The 19,690-nt window shown below is 48.0% G+C and overlaps 1 protein-coding gene across 9 annotated transcripts in view; it reads left to right on the top strand.

Annotated features, from left to right (window-relative positions):
* The first annotated feature begins 5,987 nt into the window (after positions 1-5,987).
* HRH2 (histamine receptor H2) overlaps positions 5,988-19,690 on the top strand; it is a 72,381-nt gene continuing 58,678 nt past the window's right edge. For all 9 annotated transcript variants that reach the window (XR_012029747.1, XR_012029748.1, XM_072824092.1 and 6 more), the window contains exon 1: positions 5,988-6,114. The gene's annotated coding sequence lies outside the window, so the exon portion shown is untranslated. The remainder of the gene's footprint in view (positions 6,115-19,690) is intronic.

Below are 19,690 nucleotides of genomic sequence, written 5' to 3'. Positions count from 1 at the left end.
CTTTCTTTCTTTCTTTCTTTCTTTCTTTCTTTCTTTCTTTCTTTCTTTCTTTCTTTTTCTACAAATAAATGCCTAAAAAATATTTTTATGCATAGATAAAAGTCTAGAATGAGATACATATCAAATTATTCATAGGATTATCTCTGGAGGAATAACATTTCAGGAAACTCACTTAACCCATATGGTTTGAAATTTTACTACAAGCTTTGTTACTTTTAGAATGAGTAAAAAACAAAAAAATAAAAGTATTTCCATAGAGGAAAAAAAAGACAAATAATACATGGTTCAAACATCAAGAACTTAATATTTTGCCTTTTGTGGCAGATGCTGCTTCATGGCCAACCCAGCACTCCCATTCCTAGCCCTCTTCTCCTTGCCTGCCTCCCACTGTGGAGGCCAGAGGGGCAACATGGTCACTTTGCAAGCCTCCCTTGTAGCTAAGGGTGGCCATGTGGTAGATTGGGGCAAATGAGACCAAAGTGGAAGCCTGCTGAGGGAGGCAAATATCAGCGGCTCCCTCTCAAACAAACACCTATCTTGTGAAGGTACACCAGGCGAGGAAGGCTCTGAAGAGTAATGTGGGACCCAGCCTGGGAACTTAAGGTTGACCTTCCACAGAAAATATTACCTACGCGTGGCCCAGGAGCAGTTGGAGAATAAAGAGGAGAAATGTCCAAGCAGAGGAAAACTGTGTCACTATACTGTCAAAGGACAACAAATTAGGGATGGTGTCATTATACTGCCTGTTCCTGTACTTTGTCCTCGAATCAGAATGTGTTCAGGTGTAAATCATAGAAACCCTGACTGAAGGGAGAGGGGGCTTATTCTCACAAGTGAACAAGTTGGTCCAGAAGCCCTGTAATATTAGGTTTTGAGTCCATTTCTTTGCAGTGCTCATCTTTTTCCCCTCATGGTCACAACATGGCCGCCTCCACTGCAGGATCAAAAGCAGGAAGTAGCCAAACAAACAGGGGAAGGTGTACCTCCCGTCTCTCCTGTTATAGGACGGAAAATTTTCACCATTCCCCACCCCCAAAAGACTTCCCCTTCGGCCAGCAGACCAGAAATGAGCTTCCCAAGTCATCTTTGGTGGGGCCCCACATTCACCTTCTGACCTTCAGATTCAAACTCCTTGCCTCCTGGGACTCTGATTAATGACCTAGCCAGAGCCAGGCTCCCAGGAGTCAGCTGAGCATGATTCCAAAACCTAGCTTTTCCTTCTTTCTGGGCCATTGTGCTCTTACTGGAGTCCCAGCTCTGGGCTGCCTGTATCAGCCAACTCGTCCTCCAGCTGCTCTTAGGAAATCCTTCCTTTAGGAAATGGCTAATAGCTCCTATTCTATGTACCAGTCAAGTTTCTCCAGAAAAACAGAAGCAATAAGATGTGGATATAGAAAGATTTATTTTAAGGAGTTGGCTCATGCCATTATGGAGGTTGGTAAGTCCAAAATCCATAGGGTGGGCTGGCTGGCTGGAGACCCAAGCTAAATGCATCATTTCCAACACTGGGTTCCCACAGAACATTCTATTTTTTCCTAGTGGGGTGCACCAAGAGAGAAGACTGGTTAAAAGATGGGGCTTTGGAACTGGTCAAGTGAATTCTCCAGCTAGCTGTGAGACCTTTGAGAAAACTCTGACTTTCTGAGCTTCAGTTTTCTCATCTATAAAGGGGTGGTGGTGGGCAGGTGATAATAGTATCTACCTCTCAGGGCTGTGGTGAAAATTATTTGAGATGAGGTATGTAAAAAATCCAGCACAGTTACAGAAGATGGTGGATATTCAACAAATTGTGTTCCTTCCTAGCCTGGAAACCAGAACTGGGACATCTATAATCTTGGAGACAAAGCCACGTCCGGGCTCACTGGAGTGGCCCTGGTGGGGGCAGGAACCAACTGCATCAATCAGGGGACTCCTAGCCCTGAGACCTTTCTAAAGCTTCTCTCAAGACTCAGAGCACATGATTCTAAGAAACTGTAAACCCCACACATCCCCCCAACCCCAAACCCAGAGCCACCCCCGAGCCCAGGATTGAGACGAGAAATAATAATGACAAAACCCAGTAGATTTTGCTGAAATTTTCCGCAGACCACTTCAGTAAATGTTATCAGTATGCCATGTCATTCGTTATCTTAATTGTTGCATTTTTTTTTTTTCAATTCTTAGCTGTCAGACTCGGCAGAGATTACTCATCCAAAGAAGGCACTTTTTTTTTTTTTCTATTTTGGTCAAATAGTGGTTTGGGTTTCCTCAGAAAAGCTTCTTCCATTTCCTTTGAAAGATGGTTTTTATTGACTATTCAGAGCAAGGAAAAAATTTAAGCTATCAGATCCCAAGGCCCTCTTGCAAGGTGGGAAGGCTCTTAGTTATAATGATGACTTCCTCCACGATTATGTGTTTAGTAGTTTCTAAAGGGTTTTCAGATCTAATACAGAACTGGAAAGTTTGACAGCCAGAAGGGGTTACAAATGTTATCCCAGTCTATGGGATGACCAACCTTGAATGGACTCCAGCAATAAATCGAGTGATAACTTGCTTTGTAGTGTATAAGGGTATCACTTCCCTATTAAAATCCTTCCTTGGCTCCATTTCATTTAGGATGAATCCACTCACCTCACTGTGGGCTTGCACCAACACCATCTCCAAACATCTTCCCTCTCCCTCATGCACTCAGCCATGATGAACTTCTCCCTACCTTGGGGCATTTACTTACCGCTCCTCCTACACGAGATGCTGCTCCCCCATCATCATGTATGCCTGGCTCAGCTCAAATGCCATGCTCTAAGAAAATCCTTCTCCAACCATCTTGAACAAAGCACTGCCCCCAGTCAATCTCAATTATATTACCGTGCTTAGCAATTATCTTTAGCTGAAATTCTGTCTTGCTCATTGTCTTTTTCCTCCTCGCATTTCAGATCCTTGCCTATCTCATTCATTGCTGTCTCCCAGAGTTAACCCAACCCCTGAAACATAGTAGGTCCAGTCCACATGCGTTGATTGAATGAATGAATTTCATATCTGTTTCTTTCTTCATCTGAGCCTCATCTAAACTCTTTGAGGCAGACGTTACTGTTATGCTGATTTAATGGTCAAGGAAATGGTCTCAGAGATAGGAATGGATTCTCTTCTGCTGATCTTGCCTGTGCCCACCCATGTGGCTGTGAAAGCTGGGAGAGCTGGCCATCTCTCTGTGTGTGGTCCTTCATCCCAGATGTCTTCATGTCCTGGTGGTCTCAGAGCATTCTTCCCAGACAGTGAGAGCTGAAGCACCAAGGCTTTATAGGCCCAGGCTCAAGAGCTGCACAGCACCACTTCCTCTGGGTTCGGTCTGTTAAAGCCAGTCATGAGACAGGCCCCAGTTCATGAGAAGGGACACAGGTTCTGCCTTTTGATGGGAATTTGCAGAGAAGCTTGGGCCAAATTGTTGAAAATTTGAAAATTTGTCACAGCTAAGAAGTGCTGACACCAGCTTGACTGGACCTCTGACTCAGCGAAGAGCACCGAGGGGCCACGATTATCCTGCAACATCAAGTGACTCCACAGATCCAAATGGCCTACAACAAATTTCTCTCTCAATCACATTACATGTCTACTGGGAGCTGGGTGGGGGTTCTGGGACTTCACTCTGGCACCCAGTGTGATCTACTAGCCTGTCTCTGAACATTGCCTGAATAGAGCCAGTCAGTTTCATGACAGAAGACACTTGCTGTCCCAGACCCTCCTGCATAGAAATGACACAAATCATCTTCACCAATACATCAGTGGCTAAACAGGTCACAGTCATAGCATCCTTTCTCTGGGAGGGGCACTGAATATGAGTGTACAGTAATCTCACCCACATAGAGCCAATTTCCCTTTTCAGATCCTTAAAACAAAAAAATCCTTTACAGAGTCCAAATCTGTCTCATTCTATTTCTACCATTGGTCCAAGTGCTGGTGTCTCATCTGCTTCCTCAGAGAGCCCTTCATAGAGACAGAGGTTGCTAGAGCCTTTTCTTCTCCAGGATACACACTCCAGCCTTTCCAGCCACCCAGCCCCCAAACCTGCCACAGCTTCCATTGCTCACAAGATCAAGTCCAAACCCCCATCCCTGAGGTATCCCAAAAGCCTCCCTGCTGCCATATGATTTCTGCTGTCTGGCCTACCAGGCAGTGCTCCCTGAATGCCCGAGGTTAGCTGACGCTCTGCATCTGTCTCCCTGCTGTTTCCTCCAGCTCTGTGGCCCTCACCTCTTTTCCACTCCTATCACAAGACAATCTTTATTCCCCTGGCAGGGTCAATCTACTTTTCTTTTTTCTAAATATTTTCATTATAGTATTTATTTCATTCACTTATCCAACCGACATTTATTGGGCATTTATTAATATGTGCCGGCTACTGTTACAGGCTCTGGGGAGACACAGGGAACCATACAAACAAGGTTCCCACTCCTCCACCGGCTACGTTCTGGTGAGATAAAGCAGACAATAAGCATTAAAACAAAATAATTCTAGATACTGATGAGTGTTTTCATCAGAATAAAAAGGGATGATGTGAAACGCACTGCAGTGAGGGAGTAACTGCTTTAAGTAAGATGATCAGGCCTTGTGGCCTCTCTGACGTGTGAGGTGCCAGGAAGATGTGGGGGAAGAACAACCTCAGAAGAAGGAACTGCCAATGCAAATGGTCTGTGGTATGGCCCAGCACAGCCCATTCTGGGCATGAGTAGGAAGTGACTATAGCTGAGGCACGTGGAGTGAGGCAGAATGTGGTGAGACATGAGACCAGAGAGGTAAGCCAGATCATGTTGGCTGTGATAGCAAGCTTGGATTTTGATTCTAACTACAACAGGAAGTCATGGGAGGGTTTTGAGCAGGGAGTACAGAGGCTTGATCTGATTTACACTTTTTAAGAGATGACCTATGCAGCTTTGTAAATTGTAGGTGAGCAAACATGGAATCTAGCAAGAGCTTGGAGGCTCTTGCTGTCATTCCAAGATGACTTGGATGCTTGGCCTACCACACCGCCCTGCAGAAACTGTGACCTCAGAGCTCCAGAGGGCTGTGGCTTTAGTCTGCATCTCAGCCTGGGAGACACAGGGCCAGGCCCATAGTGACAGAATGGCCTAGGGTGATATGTCAATCATCATTAGCACACCTCGGACATGTATGCTCAGCTGAGCCAGCATCTTTTTGCTCTCTTTTGCCAAGCTTCTATGAAAACTTCCTTCTTTGTATCAGGCTCCCCAAGCAATTAGGGGCAGCCTGTGTGACCACCTGCTTCTCCTGTCCAGGCCTAGCACAGCCCATGGCCATCCTGCGCACCCAGGTTACCTCTATCCATGTCTGCATGGTTAGCACAGCAGCCTTGACATCTTGACATTTAAGGGTTTTCCCATCTGAGAGCCTCTGTTTTCATACCCAAAAGCCCCTTTCCTAAGACCCTCTTCTCTACCTCTTCTCTTCCTCCATCCCTTCTTCCAACTAGAACAAACCCAGTTTGGGGTTTTCTGAAGTTCCATTGATCTCAGAATTATCCAGGCTTTTTCCCAGAAACGAGTGCTTTCTCTCCTGTAGCCTGATTCCAGGTGGCAGAGTGCTGGGCACCCACTGCTGAGTGGTGCCACCTGATTCCTGGGCCACAGCTGGGGGTGCCCTTCCACTGCTACCATCTCACAACTGCATCTGGGTCCCAGCCAGGGCTGAGGAGAGTGGGGGAGTGGTTGCAAGTGAGGGGGGGAATGAAGGGAAGAGGGGTAGTGTGACAGAAAGAAAGACGAAGGGGGACACGTCAGAGCCAGAGAGAGAGGGAAGGAAAGAAGGTCTGGGAGAAAGTAGGGGAGCGTGGGGGAGAGGGCCTGCGGGGAGGGAGCAAAGCCGTGTGCTGTGCACGGAGGCGGCAGGGGAGAGGGAGAGAAAGCGGGGAGCAGGGAGCCCGGGAGGGGCCGGGGAGGGTGGGCGGGAGCGGCTGCGAGCGAGGAGGAGCGAGTTGGGGGCGGAGACGAGGAAGTGGGCGCCGGGCGCGGGGCGCGGGCGGGCGGGGCGCTCGCTCCATCCCTGCCCGGAGCGGAGCCGGCGCGGGCGCTGGACGCCGGGAGCCTGGAGCCGAAGCCGGAGCCGCCCCGCGCGGCGCTCAAGGTAACGCGGCCGCCGAGCCTCCCCGCGGGGCCTCGGCTGGGGGGGGGTGTCCCCGCCGCCGCCGTGACCCTAACCCCGAGTGCGAGCTCGGCCCCGCCGCGGCTCGCGGACTGTGCCTGACCTTGGACGATTCTCTCCGCCTGCGAGCCTCAGTTTCCTTCTCTGTGACCCGCGGGGGCCGTGCGCGCGCCAAGGGGGCGCTGCAAGGACGGAGGCAGCCCCGGGTCACAGCCGGGCTCGGGGCGCGGGGTCCGTGGGTTGTCCCCTCTGCCCGCGTGGGGGTGGATTTGGGAAGTCCGCTCGCGCCGGAGAGGTCCCTGCTTTGGCCGCGGCCCCAGGGCGATGGCATTTTCTCGGGGCGTTGTGTCTGCGGGAGCACGGAACGACATTCTGCTTAAGGAAAGCCAGGAGAAGGCTGGGGGTGGGCAGGAAGGGGCTCTGAGCTCCTCGGGAGCCGAGGCACTTGGCCTTCGTCCTCCTGGGCTGCTGGCCTCTGCCCAGTAGCAAGGTCGGGGCAGGGCTTGCCTGGACCCATTTGGGTCTGGGATGAGCTGGGCACGTGGCCTTGGCTAGGAATCCCGGTTCGCTGATTGAAACACCTGCAGTTGACCTTGACCATGTGAACCTCAGTTTCCAACTCTGCAAAGAGGGGTGGGTATGCTGACGGCCCCTTTGAGAAGGCTATGAGGTTAAGAAGATGGGGCAGCAAAGTACCCGCCGGTTGTGGTGTCCCTCCAGGGCAGCCCTCATACCCTAAACTTCAATGGCCAGAGTCCCGGTTCTGGTTGCCTGCTGGGAACTCATTTTTACGTGGCAGGTCATTTCTGGTCTCCTTTGCCAGAGGTGGCCAGTGGCCCAGTTGGGCATGAAGCAGGGTGCAGGGAAGGGGGGTGGGGGGCAGGTGCCCCTTCCACTCCAGACACACATCCTGATGGTTCTCTGAGACATGAAATCTGTGAGATGACAGTCTGTCCGGGAAAACTCCTGGTGGAATCTCTCTGAGCCTCAGTATCTTATTTGTAATGGGACCTTATAAATTCATACTTACTAATGAGCGCCCTGTTGCTGGAGGTTATAAAAGGCAATGAGATAGATTACATTTATTGACATTTTTGACTGTGAGATATAATGAGAATTGAATGGAACGAGAAAGTCACATTTCTCCTGCCCTTGCTCTGTGCAGGCCTGGGACTTGGTGCCTTATGCATCCAGTGTAGGCTATAGTCTCCGCAAGGATCCTGGGAAGCTGGTCCCATTAAACACTGAAATAACAGGCCAGGAAACCAAGTCTCATGAGGGTAAATGGTTTCCACATGGTCACACTGTTGGGACGTGCTTGTGTTGGGATTGATCCTAGATCTGCCTGATTCCAAGTTCTTCTGATGGTACCACACTGGATCCCAAATATGACTGTGGAAGGTGTCTAGCATGGGACCTGGCAGGGGCCCAGTCAGCACTGGTTTCACCATCCACATGTAATAGGAGGAGCTGCTGTATAAACAGTGGAGAAAGTGTGACTGAGTCTGGCAGCGGGATTGGGATACCTTTGCCTAGTGATGATTTCTCTAGGTGTCTGGAAGGAAGGAAGGAAGGTCACTATTTAGCACCACAGATAGAAAGCAGATCTCAGGCTGGCTCACCCAAGCCAGCCAACAGTTCTCTTCCTCCATCACTTTGTCCTAGTCAACTTTGTCTCCATTAACTTTGGCCTCAGCTACTTCTCCTGGCTTCACGGACACTTTTTGGTCTCCATCCACGGATGACTAACTAAACTGACCCTCCCAGCTGACACGTCCAGGCAAAAAGAAGTCCAGCTGGGGTCCATCATCAATGCTCGGAGAAGGGGAAACAGGATTAAGTCCCAATTCCAAGGATTTAGCTCAGCCTGGGGGAAGAAATCCCTGATGATGGGAAAAATGGATGCCTAGCTATGGGGAAATGGGTGTCTCCGCCAGCTAGAGAGGTTCCTTTGCCAAAAATGTTTTAAAAGAAGGGAAGACATCCAGATGAAGTGATGGGAATATGAACAAAGGCTCTTTCAGATGCAAAGATTCTCATCAACAATCAGAGAGTGCCTAAATGTCCAGTTAGGGGATCAATTAAGTAAATTATGGGACAATCATGTGGCTACTAAAAATGGAGAGTTTTTTAATGAATGAGGACATGCTTATACATATGCATATATAGGGTATGGTCACAAATTTGTGGGCAAGCACTTAGAAAAAAGACTAGAAGGAAATAGACCAAAGAATGTTAGCAATATTTGCCTGTGGATGGCAGGATTATGGGATATTTGTTCCCTAACTCTTTAGAATTTCTGAACTTTCCATGTTTATGGAATATGCTCATTAGTGGACACAGAACTTGTGTCTGGCTTCTCGTGACAATATAACCCATCCATCTCCACCTTTTGGCCAGCACCCAGGACAGGGCTCACACATGGACACTTACCAGTGACCGGACCACCTCTCTGCTGAATCCCAGAGAGCCCCTTGGAAAGAAGAAAGGATAGTAAATGATTATTACCAATAATATTTGACATTTGTTGTGGTTCTTGCTTTGTGTTCGTATAACCCTATAGGGTAGGTACTATCAATATCCCCATTTTACAGAGAAGAAATCAAGAGTCAGATGACTCAGTCACTTGCCTCGCATCCCACAGCATTCAAACCCAGGCCATCTGGATCCTGAAGCTACCTACACTCCTTTACCCAGAGTCAGGAGTGGTGAACAGATCAGTTAGCTTACATTTGAGCACTAATCACGGAAACCCTGGGGGAGGCAGTGCATCTCCACACTTGGCAGATGAGGAAATGCCTCAGTGGCGACCTCCAAAGGCCAGGTTTTGCACTAGATGTTGGAACCCAAAGGTAAGGTGCCATCTCTACACAGCTATGAGGGAGAGTGGTGTGTAAACAATGTGCTCAGGGTTAGGATGGGGGTTTGTTTAAGAAACTGGGAATGAGAGGTGAAGGCTGCCAAGAAGAAATAATATGGGAAATGATTCTGGAAGGATAAGCAAGGATTTACCAGCTGAGCAGAAGAGGTTAGAGCAGTGGTTCTCAATTGGGGTCAGTTTGGTCTCCTAGGGGATATTTTTGATCGTCACAACTTGGGTGGGGGGATGTGCTGACCTCTAGAGAGTAGAGGCAGGGGTGCTGCTAAACATCCCATGATGTACATCCCATGGTGCCTCCACAGCAAGGAATCATCCTGTGCAAAATGTCAACAGTGCAGAGTTAAGAAAGGCTGGATGAGAAGAGACGGGCTTTCCCAAACAGGGATCAGCCTGTGCGAGGCGTCCACAGATAGACTAAGTGCCTCCTGTGTGCTGGGCGCTTTGAGCCTGTGATTGCATTATTGGCTGCCTGGCCTCCTTGCTGCCACTCTGCCCCCACCAGCAACCAGAGTGGTCCTTCAGAACAAAATTCAAGCTTTATAGAGACGTGATTCATATGCCATAAGGCTCACCATTTAAAGTCTACAAGTCAATGGTTTTCAGTATGTTGTGCAACCATCACCATGATCTAATTACAGAACATTTTCATCACCCCTAAAGAAACTTTGTACCCATTAACTGTCATCCCCCCAATCAATCCCCATTCCCTCTCAAGACTAGGCAGCTGCTAATCTATTTTCTGTCTATAGATGTGCCTATTCTGGACATTTCATATCAATGGAATCATATAATATGTGATTATATGGAATAAGAGATGGCCTTTTGTGTCTGGCTTATTTCACTTAGCAAGTTTTCAAAGTTCATCTGTGTTGTATGTAACATGTATCAATACTTCATTCCTTTATGTGACCAAAATAATACTCCACTCGAGGATACACCACATTTTGTTCACCCATTCATCAATTGATGGGCATTTGAGTTGTTAACACTTTTTTGGCTATTATGAATAATACTGCTATGAACATTTGTGTACCGATTTTGAAGACATATTTTCATTTCTTCCAGGGATATATCTAGAAGAGTTACTAAGCCATATAGTAATGCTGTGTTTAACCTTTTGAGGAACTACCAGAGCGTTTTTCAAAGCAGCTAAACCTATTTTTTAAAAAATATTTATTTATTTTTTTATTTATATGAGAGAGAGAGAGACAGAGCATGCATGCTTGAGTGGAGACGGGGAGGAGGGGCAGAGGGAGAGAAAGGATCTTAAGCAGACTGTGCTGAGCGTGGAGCCCGATGCTGGGCTCAATTTCATGACCCTGAAATCATGACCTGAGCCCAAATCAAGAGTCAGATGCTGAACCAACTGTACCACCCAGGCACCCCAGCACCTGAACCTTTTACTGCCCCACCAGAGTGTGATGAAGGTTCCAGCTTCTTTTCATCCTCACCAACCGTAATTACCCAACTTTTGGATTCTGTGGGTATGATGTGGTATCATTTTGGTCTTGATTTGCATTCCCCTGAGAGCTAATGAATTTGAACATCTTTTCAGGTGCTTGTTGGCCATTTGTATATATAGTTTGCAGAACTGTCTACTCAGATCAGAGTCAAAACTTGATTGTGTCATTCCCTTACGCGGACTAAAATGCAAACCCTACCGAGGTCTATAAGGCCCAACACGATTGTGATCAGGCCCTGCCTGTAGCTTTGACTGCATCTCTGCTCACTTACCATATACCAACCACACTGACCTCACAACGGCAATCTGGTCCCCACTAAAGTCCTGCACGGCTCAGGCTGTTTTCCTCTGCAGGACCACCAGGTGCATAGCAGCTCTGGGGTCAGCCTCAGTAGGCCTGCCCTGTCCTGTCAATTTAAGGCCCTCCTCCCCAGGCCCTTGCTAGTGAATCTCAGGGTATTCTTTGATTGTTCTTTTTTTTTTTTTTTTTTTTTTTTTTTAACTATCTGATCTGGAAATGCTGGGCTCCGAGGCATGACTCCGAGGCATGAAAGGATGACACCTTTCATCATCCCCGGGCAAGCCACTGTCCCTCTCTGAGCCCCCAACTGCTCCATCCGAAAACCAGGCAGGGGCACACTGGCTGATCTCATAGAACCTGACTCTGTCCTTCTTGATGCCAGCTTCCGTGTGACAGCACTGCCAGGAGGGCGCGGGCCTGGCGCCGTGGCAGTGAGGGAAAGGTAGCTGGAGCCAAGTTGGTCATAGATTGGAGCAAGCAGAGGGCTGATTATCGCCAGCCCCATGGACAGTCTCCAGGAACATGTGGTGGCCTTGACCTGGTGCCCTACCTCCAGGAACAGCAGGGAGAATTGTCAACAGCTCCAGCAAGGACTGGATACCTCCAGTCACTTTCATTTTTTTTTAAGATTTTATTTATTTATTCATGAGAGACACAGAGAGAGGCAGAGACACAGGCAGAGGGAGAAGCAGGCCCCCCATGGGGAGCCCGATGTGGGACTTGATCCCAGGACCCCGGGGACCACAACCTGAGCCGAAGGCAGATGCTCAACCGCTGAGCCCCCCAGGCGTTCCACCTCAACCACTTTCAGCTCTGGAATCGTCTGCCTTTGCTGCAAAAATAATCTAACCTCCAACCAACCCTGGATTCACAGAGTTGGGAGTAGAGGTGAATGGGGAGGGCAACTGGTAGTCAAAGCGTATTCCAGGTGGAGAAAGAGATGTACAAAGACACAGAGCCACAAAACCTCCAGGTGCATGCCAGACAGCTAGGTTTTGCCTGTGGCGTGAGGGGCAGTGGAAGGAGGTAACAGAGGAGTCCCCAGGGTTGGATCCCACAATGCCAAACTGAGGAGTTTGCACTTTGTCCTGTAGGCTGGGGAGCCACACGAGGGCTTTAGGCAGAGAATAGAGGTGATCAGGATGTGTTTTCTAAAACGCCCTTTCCTCAGATAATGTGGAGGCAGGTGGGGCTGATGAGGGAGCCGAGACCTGGAGTGCAGTCAGGACAGCCCTTCTGTCATCCAGGTGAGCTGGATAAAGGCTGGAACACTGCCACTGGAGACAAGGGAACAGGTTTAAAAGCTGTTTTGGGGGGTGACAGCACATGAAGGGAACGTGGGTTGAAGGAGAAAGGGGAGTCTAAATAACGAACAGTGCAGGAACAGTGGATGCCAGCCTCCTGGGGGGCTGGCTACAACAGAAAAGGCAAAGGGATGTATCGTTTGAGAAGGGCAGAGGCAGCAGCAGGAGATGATGATCCTGACCAAGGGATCACAATGTGCAAAGGCCCTGAGATGCGAGAATATGGAGAGTTAAAGGAAGGATGAGACTTCCTGGCTGGCTGGCGCACAAAGGGTGTGATGGCAGGAGGGGAAGGGAAACTGAAGCTGAAGAGGGCAGCGGGGGGGGGGGGGCAGGTGGTGATGTGGGGGGAGTGTGCAGACACCGGCACCAGAAGGCTGTTAGAGCCCAGAGTGGGAGTCCAGCTGCAAGGCCACTAACTGTCACTGCCTGGCGCAGAGGTTCACTCCCCACGAGACGGCTGGTTGCTAGAGTTAGTCGGCCCTCTCCCAGACTCCTTCCCATACTCCGGGGGCAGAGATGGATGGATGTCAGCCCAATTTTCAACCAGAAGGAAGGCAAACTCCCCTGAGCAATTGGCCAATGAGTTTGATGCTGATCTGGGTCAAAATTCTCAAAGCCATCATGAAAGAGGGTGGGGGACTAGAAGAGGAAAATCCTCAGGGCCAACATGGCTCTCTGAGAATGTCGGCAACGTGCTGAGCTCATAGCTCGTGGAGGACTTTTGCAGGGAATCATACGATGTTAGGGGGAAAAAAAGAGAAGAGATTGCATTGAAAAGGTTAGATATTTTATTTTATAGCCAGATTTCATTTAAAACCCAGCTTATTCAAAAGAAGCTGGCAATCTGGTGGTACTGGGCCCGTAGTGACCACAGTGACCACCCCTCTGACCAAGGCATGCCCACACCCCCACAGGCCCACAGCGGGTGAAAACAATCCATACACAGCCTGCCTGGCTCAGGAAGCATGACCAGCCTCCTAACTTTCTCGTGTCCTATATTCCCGAAACTGGTCCTGGGAGCATCATTCTTCAGGTAGGCTCTGTAGGAAAGATAAGGCAGGATGAGGGTGGGCTCTGGGACCTTATTTGGCTTATTGGGAGCTCTGCAATCCCCAGCCTCTCTCAATCCCAGCACATGCTGACAGACTCAGCAACTTGAACAAATGTCCGCAGAGCCCATTTGGGAAAATACTGCCATGGCTAAAGGTTTATTAGATGGTTATGTTTTCTTTTTCTTTTCACTTTCTGATTAGAGAAAACATTCATGGGGTCAGAAGTACGATATCAAAGGTGCACAGGGGAGCCTCACTCCACCCTGCCCCCATCTGCCCAAGTGAGGGGCTCACTTTTGTTTGTTGTGTATCCTTCCAAATTTTCTTTGTGCAAAAAAGCATATATATATATATATACATATATATATATGTATATATATATATCTGTGTCTATGCATATCTGATATCCAAGAAGTACAGCATACACACTTCTGCGTCTTTGTGTTGTTTTTTCAGTCACTGTAGAATTAATTCTCAATGTAGAAATTTTGAATAAAGAAATTTAGAAGAAGGTAGTAATAAGTCATTGTGCCACCATCCAAAGAAAACCACTATTACCATCCAGTCTGCCCTTCTAGACATTAATTCTAGTTGTTTTTTCCTCCTGTAGGTTAACAAGATAGGCATTCTCAGTCATAATATACATCTTCTCTATACAATTTCAATCTTGCTATTTTATTACTTAAATATAAACATTTTCCCTTATTATTTCATAGTTTCCAAGACGTGATAGTGATGGCTATCAAGATCCCGTTATGACATAATTTGCTGAACCAATCTTCTAGTTTTAAGAAATTAGACCTAGAAGTCATTCCCAGCACTCAACTGTCGGGAATAATACAGTTAAACCTACAATTTGTTCTGTGTTTGGACTGGGCTGAGTGGACATTTCTGGGAAGCCTGGCATCTAGGGCAGAGGCCGAAGAGCCATGGGTTGGTCCTCCAGGGCAGGGTCTAGGAACTCAGGGTATTGCCAGGGGATGTAGCTGATGGAGGGGACATGGTGAGGTCGTGGAAGGAGAAGGGACAAGGCAGGACAGAGCCTAGTTGGTGGGGGGTGCGGGGGGCAGCTAGAGGAAGACAGGGTCTGGGTCAACCATCGTGCTGAGTGCTTGGGCATGATGTAGACAGTTCATACCCACTGAGCACCAACTACTGAGGTTTTACACACCTATGCCCGTTTCTTCCTTACGACAGTCAGATAATGTAGAAACTATCATCATTTCCATTCTCCCCGTAGAGGAATCTGAGGCAGAGAGACACCATGCCCTGCGGAGAGAAGCAGTGGGGTACCTGGCCCTAGAAGTGCCTTGCTCTTAAGCCCGAGAGCCTCTCCCCACCCTTATGTAGTTGGGGTTGTTATCTCCATTTCATGGGAAGGGAAATTGGGGCTCCAAGCCAAGTCTCCTGGCCAGGATTGCCTCACTGGTAAGTAGCAGAGCTGGAATTAGAATGCACTGTAGCTGCTGGGGAGGGCTCCTTGTTTTTTGTTTTGTTTTGTTTTTATTTTTGTTTTTTAAGATGTTATTTAGTTATTCGTGAGAGACACAGAGAGAAAGGCAGAGGCAGAGGAAGAAGCAGGCTCCCTGGGGGGGTCCGATGTGGGACCCGGGGATCACGACCTGACCCAAAGGCATATGCTCAATCACTGAGCCACCCAGGCATCCCTGAAACAATTCCTTTTGCAATAAATTCAATCACATTAAAGAAAAATACGAAGTGAAAAACAAGGACTAGTATTTTGTGGTTTTGGCAAGAATCCTGGAAGTGGTGCATGATCGAATGAGGTTTGAGAAACACAGGGGGTGTGGAACGGGGTAAGCTGTCGGGAATGGGAAACCAAGGGGCTTCTTCCAGCCTTGGCCTAGGCGATTCGCCTCTCTGTGCCACATTTGCGAAATGGGGTAATAGTGACTGCCTGGATTGCGCCAGAGTTCTCCTGCAGGACCCAAAATGAGGGCACAAGTATGTGGAGGGGCAATGGAAAGTGGGAGAGGACAGAGAGGATTATGTAAGATAGCCAGTGTGTGTGAATGTTCCGGGCAAATGCTCACTGTTTGCTGCCGCCATCATTAAGGTGACCTGGCCGGCCGGCTGCAAGACTGTCACCTGTAGGAGCAAGCTGTACCTTGTCAGAAGGGCAAAACCTGGAGTGAGATTGGGGGGAAGAGGAATGGAGAGGGAGGGTGATCCCGTGTTGGCTGGGGCGGCTCCCGTGTCCAGCGCCTGGGACAATTGTGGCCAGAGGTGGGGGGAGGTGATATGGTGATGGAGATGATGGTGGCCAGGACGTGGATGGTAGCAGCTACAGGCAAGTGCCATGGTGGCAGTGATGATGGCAGAGAGTCCAGTCTGAGGGCCCAAGGGCTGTTTGATGGTAAAGAAGCAAACACTCAGGAGAACAACGGGCTCTGTCGAACTGCCTGGCAAAGGGTATTTTGTTCTATGGGACTTCAGAGCTTTAAGGAAGCTATAAAAATGTCTGCAAACTCATATAGGCACACACACACACACACACACACACACACACACACTCTAGATCTAAAATACAAAAAGAAAATCACAAAATTGCAAGTAATAAATGTTTAATTGGCTATCTACGAATATGCCACTATGACAGCTGGTCAGTGGCAGCCTCATTATACTAAATAGCTAAGTACACATTTTCTTTTCTTTGGAATATGCATACATTAAAATGCATTTATTATGCAGTGGGGTAGCCTCCAAAACAAAGAGTGTGTTGGCTCTATAATGTCTTTAAATGGCTGTGACTAGTTGGCAAATAATTTCTGAGATAGTAAGTCCCCCATCATTGGAGGTATGCAAGGTGATTGTGCCTCACTACCTGTTTTAGGGATGCTGTACAAGGGGTTCTTGACTACGGGGTGACCACTAAATGTTGTTTCTATCCAGAGTACTCCTATTTTGTTATTTTGGGAGCTCATGATTCCATCTTTCCCAGCACCTCTCTACATACACAAACATAAATTTGTTGGAAGAAATCTTTGGGATATTATAAGCCCATCTCCTCATTTTTCTGCTGAGGACGTTGAGGGTGGAGAACTTGTTGAAGGTAACATAGCCAGTCAGAGTCATACCAGGGACTCAGACTCAGGGTTTAAATTCCTAACCCTGTGCCCCCTCTACCCTACCTCTCCCCCGCCAGGCGGCAGAGATTTGGGCCCCCCTACAAACATTGGCAATCCAGGGTCTCACCTCCTGCAGAAGAACCAAGGCAGAATTTTCATTTGGTCTGGTCCAATTCCTGCTCTGAAAGCCCTTCCCCAGACTTTCCTCACAGTTGCCAAGCCATTGCTGGCCATGGACTTTGGCCAAGTCACAAAACAACTTAAACCTCAATTTCCTTATCTAGAAAATGGAAATGAATAATGGAATCCACATAATAGGGTTGTTGCAGAGATTAAATGGGATAAAGTGTATGAAGTACTTAGAACATCGCATGGCACCTTAAAAGTGCCCAGTAAATGGGATATTATATTGTTATGACAGTTGTTTTCAACATGTCAATCCAATAAGTATTAATTGAGCCCTCATTAAATGCCTGTCAGGGAATAAGACAGAATGGATCCTGGCCCTTGTGGTACCCATGTTCCAGTGGGGAGAGAGAGATAGTGAACAAATATAGGGAAGCAAGAAAAATGCCAGGGGAAAAAATGTGCTCTGTGGAAGCCAAAGGGAGGGATATGATAGAGGTGATGAGAGCTGCTTTGGGGGGTCAAGGAGGGCCCGTCTGTGGAACTGATATTTGTGTCAAGAGTGGAATGTCCAGGTTAGTAGCACACCACAGGCACACTTCCAAGGAGGAGCGAGTGACATGTCCACAGCACTGGAGCAAGGTCAGAGGGGCCAGGTGCCCACTGAGACCTTAGGCATTATGTAGGATCCCAGAGAGGTAGGTAGGGTGCAGATCCCATGGGGCCTTCTGAGCCAAGGAGAGGGTGTCACAGTACAGCATTGGCAAGAGAGAAGGGAGGCCAGTCGAGAGTGGTATGAAAAAGCCCAGGCAAGGGATCCCCGGGTGGCTCAGCGGTTTAGTGCTGCCTTCGGCCCAGGGCGTGATCCTAGAGTCCCAGGATTGAGTCCCATATCAGGCTCCCTACATGGAGCCTGCTTCTCCCTCTGCCTGTGTCTCTGCCTCTCTCTCTCTCTCTCTCTCTCTCATGAATAAATAAATAAAATCTTAAAAAAAAAAAAAAAAAAAAGCCCAGGCAAGAGGTGTTACTGGCTTGGACCAACACCGCACTGGTGGCAGAGGCCAAGGAAAGTAAGTAGCCACATCCTAGATATACACATTTCAGAGGCAGGTTCCCCGGGCTTGCTGGTAGGTTGGATGTCAGGGGTGATGATACCTAAGTACTTAGCTGAGCACCTAGGTGGATGAAAGGGAGGCAGAGAGTAGAAAAGAGAATCAGGGGTCTGCCCCAGCCCCATGCTTCTCAATTTTATGCACACGTTGTGCCCACAATATCCAGAAGAGGCAAAGCCAAAAAGCCAGAAAGCAGATTGGTAGTTGGGAGGGACCAGGATAAGAGGGGATGGTGAGTGACTGCTTAAGGGGTGTGGAGTTTCTTTTGGGGGTGATGAACATGTTTTGGTACCACAACATTATGAATGTACCGAATGCTACTGAACTGTACACTTCGAAATGGTTAATTCACTGTTATGTGAACTCACCTTAATTGAAACGAAAAATGAAAGAGAAATAAAGACTTTCTCAGACAAACAATATCTAAGGGAGTTTATTGCCACCAAATGTGGCTTCAGGTTCCCACATCCAGCCATTGGCAGAGGCCAGGCAAACAGCATAGGGTCTCTCACTGATAAGAAATCACCTCACCAAGAACTGGTCGCACAGATAATCAGAGGATGAGCAGGGAGATGCATGTCTTGGACATTCAGAGACTATGAATCAGGCCTGGTTCCAAGCCCCCTGCCTGCCTCTTTACCAGCCATGTGCCCTTGACAAGTGACCTTAATCTCTCTGAACATGAGTTTCACCATCTGTCAAAGAAGGAATAATAATAATAATCTTGGCCTCACAGGGATAGTAAACTATCTGTAGGTGCCCAGCAAATGGAAGTGAACAGTATCCCGGCTTCTGGTCCAGTGTGTGGATCTCACTGTTCCCGTCAGTGTGATGCCAAGGTGGTAACATTCATCATAAAAAATTGTCCACTTTGATCCCATGGCCTTACTCTAGGCTAAGGAGTGGGTGGGGCTCTCCCCACCCTGTGCCGAGCTGCCCCAAATTCTGGACAGCCTTCAGACCCATTCACCATTCAGCCTGTGCAGAGGGGCCCCGAGCGGGCTGCAGTGCTTGAAACAAGACATGCTTGAGGACAGAAGCAAACACAATTCCTGGCTTTGGGCCCCTTGAGGAAATGAAAGGTGAGACCAAAGCTCAGATGACTGGGATCCAGCACCTTTCTCTCTAAAGAACGGCCTCCACCAGAGGTCTTTTCCTGCCTGTAGGGCTTTTACCAAATGTCTAGCCTACTGCTGGAAAGGGAGTAGAAGTCTACAACCACAAAGATGAAAGACTAACGTTAATGCTATTGCAAAGAAGGAAGTGTTTCATGCTGAAGATGCCCAGGCAATCACACTATCTCTTTAAAAAGCTCAAACAGTAATTTCTTTCTCCACAGGAAAAGATAAATACATAGTGGCCCAGTACAGGGATTCCAGAGTCCAGCAGACCTGGATTCAAATCCTGACTTTTCCGCTTAATGGTGCTGAGACTTTGGGCAAGTTCCCGAACTTTTCTGAGCCTTGGTTCCTACTTTTGTAAAATGCAGAATAGATCTCTTGCCTCAAGATGCTGTGGTAAAGCATAAACAAGATGATGTATGTAGAGAGAGCCCCAGGCTTGTTATGAGATAAGAATTCTATACTTGCTAAGGAGGAAGAAGAGCGTCCTCATTGATGGTTGGTTGTGGGATCAGGAGAGCCGTGTTCCCAGATCTGCTACCAGTTTCCTGGGTAATCTTGAGCCTGCTGATTGAAGCCCCAGTGGCTTTCTATTGCCTTCAGAACTAAGTTCAAACTCTTTTTTTAAAAAAATTTTAATTTAAATTCAACTTAATTAACATATATCACATTAGTAGTTTCAGGGGTAGAATTTAGTGATTCATCAGTTGCATACAATACCCAGTGCTCATTCCATCCAGTGCCCTCCTTCATGCCCATCATCCTGTTACCCCATGCCCCGGCCACCTCCTCTCCAGCAACCCTCACTTTGTTCCGTAGAGTTAAGAGTCTCTTATGGTGTTTCTCCCTCTTTATTTTCATTTTATTTTATTTTTCCTTCCCTTCCCCTATGTTCTTAAATTCCACATATGAGTGAAGTCATATAGTGTTTGTCTTTCTCTGACATCTAAGTCTAACCTCCTGGGCACTCCATCCCCAGCTCCAACTTCCCCTGGAGAATCAGCCAGAGAGGTTGGCAGAGGCCAGATCATACAGGGTGTGGCAGGCATGGTGTTCCTTATGCTAACAACAAGAAAGCATTGGAGGGGCATGGCATGACCAGAGTGA

The sequence above is a fragment of the Canis lupus genome, chromosome 4 (genome assembly GCF_048164855.1).
Source record: "Canis lupus baileyi chromosome 4, mCanLup2.hap1, whole genome shotgun sequence".
Lineage (NCBI taxonomy): Eukaryota > Metazoa > Chordata > Mammalia > Carnivora > Canidae > Canis > Canis lupus.
The sequence above is the reverse complement of the archived record's forward strand: the minus strand, read 5'-3'. Positions and strand labels throughout refer to the sequence as shown.